The sequence below is a fragment of the Lissotriton vulgaris genome, chromosome 4_1, assembly GCF_964263255.1.
Source record: "Lissotriton vulgaris chromosome 4_1, aLisVul1.2, whole genome shotgun sequence".
NCBI lineage: Eukaryota > Metazoa > Chordata > Amphibia > Caudata > Salamandridae > Lissotriton > Lissotriton vulgaris.
The window spans coordinates 2,016,808,986-2,016,820,028 of record NC_141691.1 but is presented as its reverse complement, the minus strand read 5'-3'; the positions used below and the strand labels follow the sequence as shown (position 1 = coordinate 2,016,820,028).

Genomic DNA, 11,043 nt, shown 5'->3' with positions numbered 1-11,043 from the left:
AGAACCCGAGTCACATTTGGTGTTTTTCTCTTTGCTTACTTTAGGTACGGCTAGGCACCAGGTGAAGTGGTTCTATGCCTCATTGATGGGAATATCCCTTACAAACACTGGGGATACTAAAGAAAGACAGTATTAGACAGACCCCTTACTGACTTGGAATGGGGTAGAATTCTATCATCCCCTTAGAGTGTTTCCCGAAATACGGGATTGCAATATATACAGTTCAAATTCGTGCATATGACTTATATGACACCTCATAGACTTCAAGTCACCTATGATGGTGAAGTAGGTAGATGCCTGAGGTGTAATTACAGTGACGTAGACTTTGCACACATGACCTGGACCTGTGCGGCGTTGCATCCATTTTGGGGTGAAGTGTATAAGTACGTCGCTGGGGAGCACACTTGACTCCATGCTGAAAGTATGCTTGCTGGGGCTTTTTCCCTGATGACCCAAACGGACGGTGGGAAATAGCTTTATTGATTTGGCTCTGGCCCTAGCTAGGAGGAGGAAAGCAATGACCTGGAAATCCCCCAATGGGCCTATGACGGGGACCTGGAAATGGGATGCAATTTACTGGGCTGGGGCAGAGGGCAGAGTCCTAATTCAGGAAGATTTGAAATGATTGACACGCCGTCCCATAGCAGAGCAGTGGAAGGAGGTCCTAGACGCCAGGCTCATGGCGGTGAAGAGAGGAGTGAGGATGGGAGTAGGGAAGCACTGATGTAGCTAAGGACCTTAATGTGCGTGCTGCCCCTATGGAGATGCCCATACATTAAGAGGACACTGGAGTTAGATATTGCAGGGTCTATTTATTTATAAAGTTTTATATAGCTGTAACGACCGGATTTTCGGAACCAGATAGAATCAGCTCACCAAGACACCACCAACCCGGACGAAACGTAACCACCTCCCTCCTCAGGACTTACTTACCATGGTACCTGGGTACCTACCTGGGGATGGGGAATTAGCAATATACAAGCTTAGATCATCTAAAACACCACCAAATCCATAGGGATTACTAGAAACAATCACTAATTGCTACGGAATTCCATATTCTACACCACACTCATACCTTATAGTCTCGCAGCAACTTAGGCCCAGACTATGCTACCCTCCTACTCATAGTGAAGGGGGCAGTTCTGATTACTTACCATTACACGCTGACCACAATCAGTGTTCACACAAGCCACAATCTTGTGGGTATACACACCGTATCCTCCTGGTGCTCTCTCTCTCTCTCTCTCTCTCAAGCCACAATCTTGTGGGTATACACACCGTATCCTCCCGGTGCTCACGCTTCCGTCACAATCAGGTGACGATACACACCGTATCCCCCCGGTGCTCTCGATTACTGTCCTATTGATACCTTCAACTCTCTCTGTTGGGAAGTTTCACTATATACCACTGGGAATGTCTCATATACAATATTATAGGTTACGTGATAGATAGACAGTTCAATCCTCTCACACAAGAATGGGCAAATTACAATATGCAAAGGTTATTCTCTGATATAAGTGCTCCCTGCTCCCTTGCTCAGTTACCACTTACCCGAACGGGAAACGCATCCGTCTACATAACAGCATCTGACTAGAAGAAAGGTTAACTTTACCATAAAAACAACAGTTACACAATGGTTCACTAAGAACTGGGGTCCCTTTATTACACAATAGCAAATTATAACAACAATATAATACTGCAATAAAACATATAGCCTGTAAAGCAAAGGAAAGAATTAGAATGTGTGTGCACACTAATAAGAAAAGGTCAACGTCACCTTATGAGTACGAAGTCTGGACTCAGTAGTCATCTGGGTTACCTTCTCGTCTGTGCCTTGGCTCATCTTAGGATCACCCCTGCAATCACGGATACACGTCTGCACCGCTATGCTCTGTCTCCTCTGCTCCCCCCCTCCAAGTCACTGGAACCTCTTTCTTGTTCTTTGTTTCGTCTGTCTCACTCTTGTCATTCTGCACTACTCCTTTCTCCTCTCGATCACAAACTATCTTCACCTTCCGACTTCGATCTTATAAATCAGTTACTGCCGCTCTAGTATTAATTCGCTCTGCTAACTTCTTCACTCTGCATACTCTGATCTCAGTATCAAAGCTCACCAGCTGCTCCAACTAAAGTAACTTCAATCTTTCTGAGAGATTTTCAGCCTTCAGTCTTTTCGAACTTCAAAATGGCGACTGTCTGCTTTAAGTTGATTAACTGCAATAATGCTAACGATTAGCTGCTGTCTACTAACTGACTGAATGAACTCTCCTCCTCTCTGTACTTTCGCTAATATAGAACCTTGTTCATGCATGGAAATTTCCAGCCAGTAACCTGCCGCCCACCAAATTCTTGTACCACCCCGTGCCAAGGACACGCTCTCAGCCGGCCGGCCTGATGTTATGTCTTCGACACGAAGAAAAATACAGTCTTTCGATAAGGGCCATCCCGAGCCGGTTCTCTCCAAGCGAACAACACCTTATAACTAAAACATTACATTTGACCTACAAGCATCTCAAGCAGCCGAGGCAGAAAGAAAGATGGAGTCTCTCCTGTTCAAGGCCTACAAGACCCGAAGTAAGCATAAAGATGAATAACTCTATCAGGAATATACTAGTAACCTTACAAAAGGACGGAATAATACTAATACTAAGGAATCTATCCCCTAACATAAGCTTATAGGCCCTAGAATAGAGAAAAGAATAGGGAATTATGTCAAGCACCTTGTAAATAGGCCAAATCTAAGGCTCTAGTACCTCTATTAGAATGATAGTAGGCTAAAGTCACCTTCACTCAAAAAGGGAACAAAAACCCGGTCAGAACAATAGCGCAAACTTGACCCAAGAGGGTATCAGAGCACTTTACATTTAGGATTGTTGCGTTACAAATTACATCAGATACAAAAGCATAGTACGGAACAATACATATAAACAATGTTACAGTAATTCGAAGGAGGGAGGGGAGGAAGGAGTAATAGCAGGGAGACGAGGAGGAACAATGCCCAATGTCCGGCTCGGTAGGTGAGGGTCAAGGGGGAAAACCAGGGCCAGACTCCTCATTAGCTGTCAGGCAGCTCCACTGGTCATCAGCCATGTTGCTCAGGTCTCAGCAGTCAGGAAAAGCCAATTTTTAGTTTATTTGATATGCAGGGTTGTTTAGCGCTATCTAGACCCAGAGGTATCAGAGCGCATATCCTGGGGAACGTTGCATTGTAGGTACATCAAAAGGGATTATGAAGCGCTGGCTAGACCCGAAGGTATCAGATCTCTATAGCAGAGGAAGATTACATTACAAATTATATCACTGACAGTAGCGTAGTAGGTACAGTGAACAAACAGCGGGAGGAAGGAGTGATAGCGAGAGACAAAAAGGAACAATGCCCAAAGTCCGGCTGGGTAGGTGACGGTCAAGGGGGAAAACCAGGGCCAGACTCCTCATTAATTGTCATGCAGCCCCACTGGTCTTCAGCCATGTTGCTCAGGTCTCAGCGTTCAGGAAAAAACAGTTTTTAGTTTGATTGATTTGCAAAGGTTATAAAGTGCAATCTAGACCCGGAGGTATCAGTGCGCATAACCTGGGGAATGTAGCATTATAAGATAGATCAAAAGGATTATAAAGTGCTGGCTAGACCTGTAGGTATCAGAGCGCTATAGCAGAGCAATTGCGTTAAAATTACATCAGTTACAATGGCGTAGAAAGGTACAGTAAACAAACAACGAGGTTGAGAGAATTTATAGGAAAAGGAGGGGAGGAAGGAGCTATAGCAGGGAGGTGAGGAAGAACTGTGTCCAAAGTCCGGAGAGACAAATCGAAAGGGAAAGGAGAGAGGTGGAGTGAGAGGGGAGAGGACGAGGGGGAAAACGTAAAGGAGATTAGGTCAGCCCAAAGACTGTGTGGGTAGGAGACGGCCATGGCGATAATCCAAGGTCAGTCTCCTCTATAGCTTTCTAAGAAGCTGCAATTGGCATCGGTCAGACAAATGGAAAGAAAGGAGACAAGGAAAAGGCAGAAATGGCATTTAACAAATCGGGGCTTTGGGGTTAGGTAGCCTTTTTGGATGCTGTGGTCCCGTCTTCTGCCAAGCATCTTCCAAGCTCTCCTCTGACCATCCGTCCACACAGCTGTCTCCACTGGCCCATACTGCCCCCCAGGACCCTCTTGTGCTACCCCACTATGTGTAGTGCATAGTATGCTGGCCATAGACTTGGTAGGGAATAACCAGAGCTCCTCCTCACCCCTCTTTCTTACGAACCGACTCCCCCAGACCATATTCCTGAACCACAGTGTTACCCACCTCCCCGCACAAGTTAGTTCTGAATGGTTGGGTTAAGTTCTTGTTTGTTACCAAACAGTAGGCATTTCCACAGCCCCTTTCCGAGCTAGGTTGACTATTCTTGAAAACGGTACAATTTTATAAGGGCTCAAGTAGAGCGTGACTCTGACATGACTTTTATTGAAAGTTTTGGGGATGTAAAGTATTAATATTACACTATGGGCCAGAAGTAGGTCGCCCCAATACCGGTCGGTAACGGGCGAAATTACCGAATTTCAGCCGTTACCGACCGGTATTGGGCTTTTTAGATGTAGGTGGCATTTTTTTAGGATTCAGTATTTTACAGAATCAGTAATTTAAAGATTCGGTAAAATACTGAATTCTTAACATACTGATTCAGTAAATTACCGAATCCAGGATGTAGGGAGCACTCAAGTTAGTGCATTCCTCAGTTAAGGATTCGTTATTTACCACCAACTATAAGTTGGTAGTAAATAATGAAAACCTTTGAAAAAGCATTTTTTTTGCTTTTCCAACAGTGCGGTGTGTCTACCTTACATGCCCTGAGGGCATGTATGTGTGCCACATGTGCACCCTTACACAATTGAGGGGTGCAACAGGGTGTCAAAGTGACACCCTGCCACCCTTCAATGTTTTCCCCCTTTTACCGAATCGGTATTTACCGATTCGGTAATTGCCATTCATTCCTATGGGCCTCCAGGCCCATAGGAATGAATGGCAATTACCGAATTGGTAAATACTGATTCGGTAATTACCGAAACTTACCGATTCGGTAATTTTTAAAGAAAAATTACCTACATCCCATTTACCTATTCTTAAATACTGAATCGGTATGATTCGGTATTTAGAATATTTAAATTGAGATTACCTACATCTGGCCCCTATATAACATATTATTAGTAACTATAGTTATAGGACCTGACTGGGGGGCACCCCCAATGATTTGCTAAACTGTATTTTGAAATGTGTCGTGTGCAATGCTGGTAACCTGTCAGTTTCCTTGTCACTTCAACAAATGCCAATAAAAACATGTTTGAAAAAATAAATAAATGCAATTACATTGAAGGGAGCTATTGAAGATAGCAGGGAGGCTTCAAGGGGGGAGAGGGGGTAGCGTGGACGACGGTGTGCCATCTGGCACTCTACCATTGATAACACAGGATGGTGTAGCCTTAGTTGTACTACCGCTAGCAGCTAGGGGGGGCACTGATATAGAATTGGAGGTGGCAGCGTACAATCAGGCCGGACTGAATTATGATATTTAACAACAAGGGGTGGTGATGGACAGAGTTTCTGAATTAAGCAGAATACTCTCACCCAGTCAAGAGATCAGGGCTAGTTCCAACACCGTTTTTTTTAGCTCACTGCACCATCCCAGTTCAGAACCTGGCTATATGCAAATTAGTCTGTTCCTGCCCCAGTGCATGATGGGAACAGGGCAAACCAAACTACCAAGCCAATTCTTACACTGGGAAGGAAACAAGCTTCCGGGGACCGGTTTCTGGCATTTCAGCCGTCGTCGGCCCGGCTTGCTTGAATCCTGATGGTGCAATGAGCAAGGGACTCACATCTGAGTATACCCTTCCACGCTTAGGGTGGACAAAATATTTAACAACAAGGGGTGGTGATGGACAGAGTTTCTGAATTAAGCAGAATACTCTCACCCAGTCAAGAGATCAGGGCTAGATCCAACCCCGTTTTTTAGCTCACTGCACCATCCCAGTTCAGAACCTGGCTATATGCAAATTAGTCTGTTCCTGCCCCAGTGCATGATGGGAACAGGGCAAACCAAACTACCAAGCCAATTCTTACACTGGGAAGGAAACAAGCTTCCGGGGACCGGTTTCTGACATTTCAGCCGTCGTCGGCCCGGCTTGCTTGAATCCTGATGGTGCAATGGGCAAGGGACTCACATCTGAGTATACCCTTCCGCGCTTAGGGTGGACAAAGTATTTAACAACAAGGGGTGGTGATGGACAGAGTTTCTGAATTAAGCAGAATACTCTCACCCAGTCAAGAGATCAGGGCTAGATCCAACACCGTTTTTTAGCTCACTGCACCATCCCAGTTCAGAACCTGGCTATATGCAAATTAGTCTGTTCCTGCCCCAGTGCATGATGGGAACAGGGCAAACCAAACTACCAAGCCAATTCTTACACTGGGAAGGAAACAAGCTTCCGGGGACCGGTTTCTGGCATTTCAGCCGTCGTCGGCCCGGCTTGCTTGAATCCTGATGGTGCAATGAGCAGGGAGGCTTCAAGGGGGGAGGGGGGGTAGCGTGGACGACGGTGTGCCATCTGGCACTCTACCATTGATAACACAGGATGGTGTAGCCTTAGTTGTACTACCGCTAGCAGCTAGGGGGGGCACTGATATAGAATTGGAGGTGGCAGCGTACAATCAGGCCGGACTGAATTATGATGGCCTACCAGCCAAGGATGATGGATGCACTGAGGTACACCAGAATACTCTATTGCTGGAGGCTAATGCTAATATTAGAATTTTGTCCTAGAATTTGGCTGGGATTAAGAATAAACTATCTTGTCCAAACTGGGGATCCTTTGTAGACAACTGTGATGTTTGCCTGTTTCAGGAGACGTGAGCCCAGGAGGAATACCAGAGAACAGGCTTTGCTCCTTTCAATATACTAGCCACCATGAAGGGTAGGGGGAGACCCTCTGGTGGCCTAAGTATTTGGGTGGGCACCCACCTTGGTGTTAAAGCCGAGCAGATTACAGCCAAAGCTGATGATGTACAATGTGTTCTCCTAACACTGCCCTCAAAAATACAAATAGCCCTACTTAATGTATATTCAAGACCTGTAGAAAATGGGCATAAATCCAGAGCCATTGAAGATCTGAGACAGTTTATACCAACTCTTGACCCAGCAGTTGTCCTGATAGTAGGGGGCGATTTTAATTGCCAGTTTGAGCCTCTAAACACTTCGAACTTAGATGGCCGTGCTGATGAGGATCAATACTGGCATATACCTGATCCTCAGATCCAACCTGTTAAAGCTTGGACACCGTTGGTCTTACAACTAACTTCCCTTACCCTGGCATCATCACTGAGGGCATGTAAAGGGAGGACTAAATCTGATAGACCAGGCCAGCCCATTTTCAATAGAGAAGGGCAGAACTCATTGCTGGATTACATCTTGGTTGAAACCAGAGCCTGGGACAGGGTTCTTGACTTTCAGATCCATCAGAGACAAGACAGCGACCACAATTCCCTGGTAATGACCTTCAAACCAGGGAGTTTGGGTCTGTATAACCCTCTACCAGCACCTAATCCAGCACAAAATGTATTGTCTTTAGCGAATAACAGGCGGAGAGTGAGGGAGTGCCATATCCAGAAATCCCCAATCAAACTGGCAAATATATACCAACAGGTCCTACCACATTCAATAGAAATGGGTGAGGTAAGTGGACTGGATTTACAAATAGGGGTTGCAGACAGGCCCCTAGAAATCCACAAACAGTTGACGTCAAAATTGCTTGATGTGTTTTATCCAGTAGGAAAGCAAAGGTCAAAAAGTGATCCTGCCCACCTTTGGTATAATGTTAATTGTCGTGGGGCTAAACTAGAACTGCTAACTGCAGTGAAGGCAAAGGATAGGTTAGCAATTAAGCAGTGTAGGAGTAGGTATAAGCAGATTATTAATTTAGGAAAGAAAAATTGGGAAGCTGAGAAGTGGGAAGAACTTAGGAATGCTCTGCAGGAAAAAGGCCTGAAAACATTCTGGCAATAGTCAGCTTCGGGTGCAATGGGGGTCCGACTCCCCCTAGAACCCAACATAGCCCCAGCAGTTTGGGAAGCACACTTTCGGGCATTGTATGCTGATCAGGGCAAAGAGGGTACCTTCTCTCCTCCTCCGAATCCCTTCCATGAGTATCGATTGGAAATGGGTTTGGGAGATCACCTTACGTGAAGTAGAATCCACCGTTGACAAATTACAACCTAATAAAGTGCCATGTTTAGATAAGATACCCGGGGATCTTTTCCAGATGGAACCGAAAATCTGGGGTCCGTATCTGTGTGCACTCTTTAATGCTATCCTAAAGGGTATGGATCCGCCGGATACTTGGCATGGGGCCGAGATAGTCCCCATACAAAAAAAGGTTGCCCTCTCCTACCGTCCAATTATAGGCCTATTAGCCTAATAGATACCACTCAAAAACTTATGGGACGGGTCATTCTAGGCAGAATTCAGGGCTGAATAGAGGAGATGGAGATCCTGAGTCCCTTTCAGGCAGGCTTCAGGTCGAGCATATCAACTATCGATCAGATATTTAGACTTCAGGTCTTATATTGGAAGACGGTGAGTGTAGAGGGTGGCAGCCTCTACCTCATCTTCGTCGACCTGAAGTCTGCCTTCAACTTAGTTCCTAGAGAAAAACTGTGAAAGGTACTGTGTGACCTTGGGATCCCACCGTACCTTTTGAATGTATTAGTGAGGTTGCACAGGGAGACCTACGCCCAAGTTAGGTGCGGGAAATATGTAGAACTGTCAGCACGTTTTCCGGTGAAGCAGTGGGTTCGCCAGGGGTGTGTTCTGGCCCCCACTCTATTCTGCCTTTACATCAATGGGCTTATAGACCATCTACTTGGTGTTAAAGACAGTGATGCTCCAAGGTTAGTCTCGAGGAGGGTGCCTGCATTGATGTTCGCAGACGACACCCTGTTGTTGTTTAAAACGTCAACGGGCATCCAACGCATTCTGGATGGCTTCACCGACTTTTGTATCTTGAGAGGCTTGGAGATCAACCTATCTAAAACCACATTTATGATCTTCAACCCCCCCAGGACCACTCGTCCGAACCCATCGTTAGAAGGCACTCCCCTGGAGAGAGTGAAGACTTTTGAGTATATGGGTATCACTTTATCGGAACAGCTGGAGTGGGATACCCAATTGGCCAGGGCAAGTCTAAAGTTAACCCAAACAGCGGGGGATAATGAAATGTACAGACTGGCCCTGTTTAAGCCAGCTGCCCCTATCATTGAAATCTATAAAGTACAGGCTAGGGGTGCTACCCTCTATGGGGCTGAATTGTGGGGGCATTGTAGGACCTCCAACCTTATGAAGGTAGAGCATTCTTTCATGAGGAATTTGGTGGGTCTTCCGCCTAGCCCACCTTTAGTTCCCCTCCGTATGGATTTAGGGCTATTACCTATTGATGAAGAGACTGCTCTAAGGCCCCTCATGTATTGGCGAAGGTTATGGGTAACGCCAGAGCTGTCTCCTTATAGAGACGAATTCAGGGAGGTTTTGCCAATCCTGATTAGTAAGAAAATCCCTTGGCGTAGCCATATAAGGGCTTTTACTACCAGAATAGGAAGGCAGGATCTTTGGGAAGCACCGGATATAACAGGATATAACAACTAGGGTAGATCGGGCGCGACATTATAGGTAGAATAACTTGTCAATCCTTCATTTAAGTTCAACTACTGGTCGCCTGACAACAGAGTTTCTTCAAGTAAAAGCGGAATACAAAAAAGAAGAGTTTTTAGATATTATTTATCCCCCCCTGGCTAGGAAATTATGCATGCAATTTAGATTGGGGACTCTTCCTCTTATGTCATTTACTAGTAAATGGGACAATGAAAAGAATTATGAATGCCCGGCGTGTAAACATAAGATAGAGTCCGATATTCAGGTGTTCTTCCTTTGTCCTGCTCATCATGTATCCCGCACACGATGGGCAATCACAATTTTTAGAAACCTAGGGTCTCATTTATGAGGCCATGCGTCACTTTTACGCCGCCGGTGCGTCACTTTTTGTGACGCACCAGTGGCGTAAAAAATGCGCCTTGTTGCGCCATATTTACAAAGTGACGCATCTAGGTAGATGCGTCACTTTGTAAACCCCTGCGCCACATTATACCTGCGCCAGGTATAATGTATGCAAGAGGGGCGTTTTGACACAAGGAAGGGTCGTAAAAGTGACGCAGTGAAATCTATGAGATTTCACTGCGTCACTTTTAGGATGCCGTTGCGTCAAAATCTTGCGCCTGCCTCACAGCAGGCGTAAGACTGACGCAGGACCTTTCACATGGGGCTTGCCCCATGTGAAAGGACGCATTGCTGGAGTTGCGTCACTTTTATGACACACTCCAGCAATGCGTCACTTTTGCGCTTACAGATACGTCAGAAATACTGACGTATCTGTAACTCCTTGCGACATGATGCGTATACATTAAATATGACGCATCAGGAATGTCGCAAGGAGTGCGCACTGAGAAGTGACACATCGCTGCTTTCACGCAGCGATGCGTCACTTCTCATAAATGAGGCCCCTAGGACTTAGACACTGTTCTCAAGCTTTCAGGATCTTAACCCCTTCTGTGCTGATGACGAGCCCAGGCTCGTCATGCAGCACGGTGCTCGTGTGCTGGTGACGAGCCTGGGCTCGTCATGAGCCGTGGAACGCTCACACGCGGGGCTAATTTCCCCGCTGTGCTGAGCGTTCCATTGCGCGGGCGTGGTCATGACGAGCCCAGGCTCGTCACCAGCACACGAGCACCGTGCTGCATGACGAGCCTGGGCTCGTCATGAGCACAGCGGCGCCGTGCGCGGCCCCCCTCGCCCCCGCACCGCGGGCAAATTAGCCCCGCAGCGAAGGGGTTAAAGTACGACACCCATCCCCCTATTGTTTTTGCTGTCTCGCGCTTTTTGGACGGGATGTGGCATAAGCGTAGAAGTTTTTTAAGATAATTATCTGTGGAGCTTTACATTTGCTTGTCTGTTTATA

At 46.2% G+C, this 11,043-nt stretch overlaps 1 long non-coding RNA gene across 1 annotated transcript; it reads left to right on the top strand.

Annotated features, from left to right (window-relative positions):
- Positions 1-267: 267 nt before the first annotated feature.
- LOC147724886 (uncharacterized) lies at positions 268-3,974 on the top strand. Its single transcript, XR_015310113.1, has 3 exons — positions 268-836; positions 2,826-3,099; positions 3,479-3,974. It is a non-coding gene; the product is annotated as an uncharacterized LOC147724886 (long non-coding RNA).
- Positions 3,975-11,043: the final 7,069 nt, after the last annotated feature.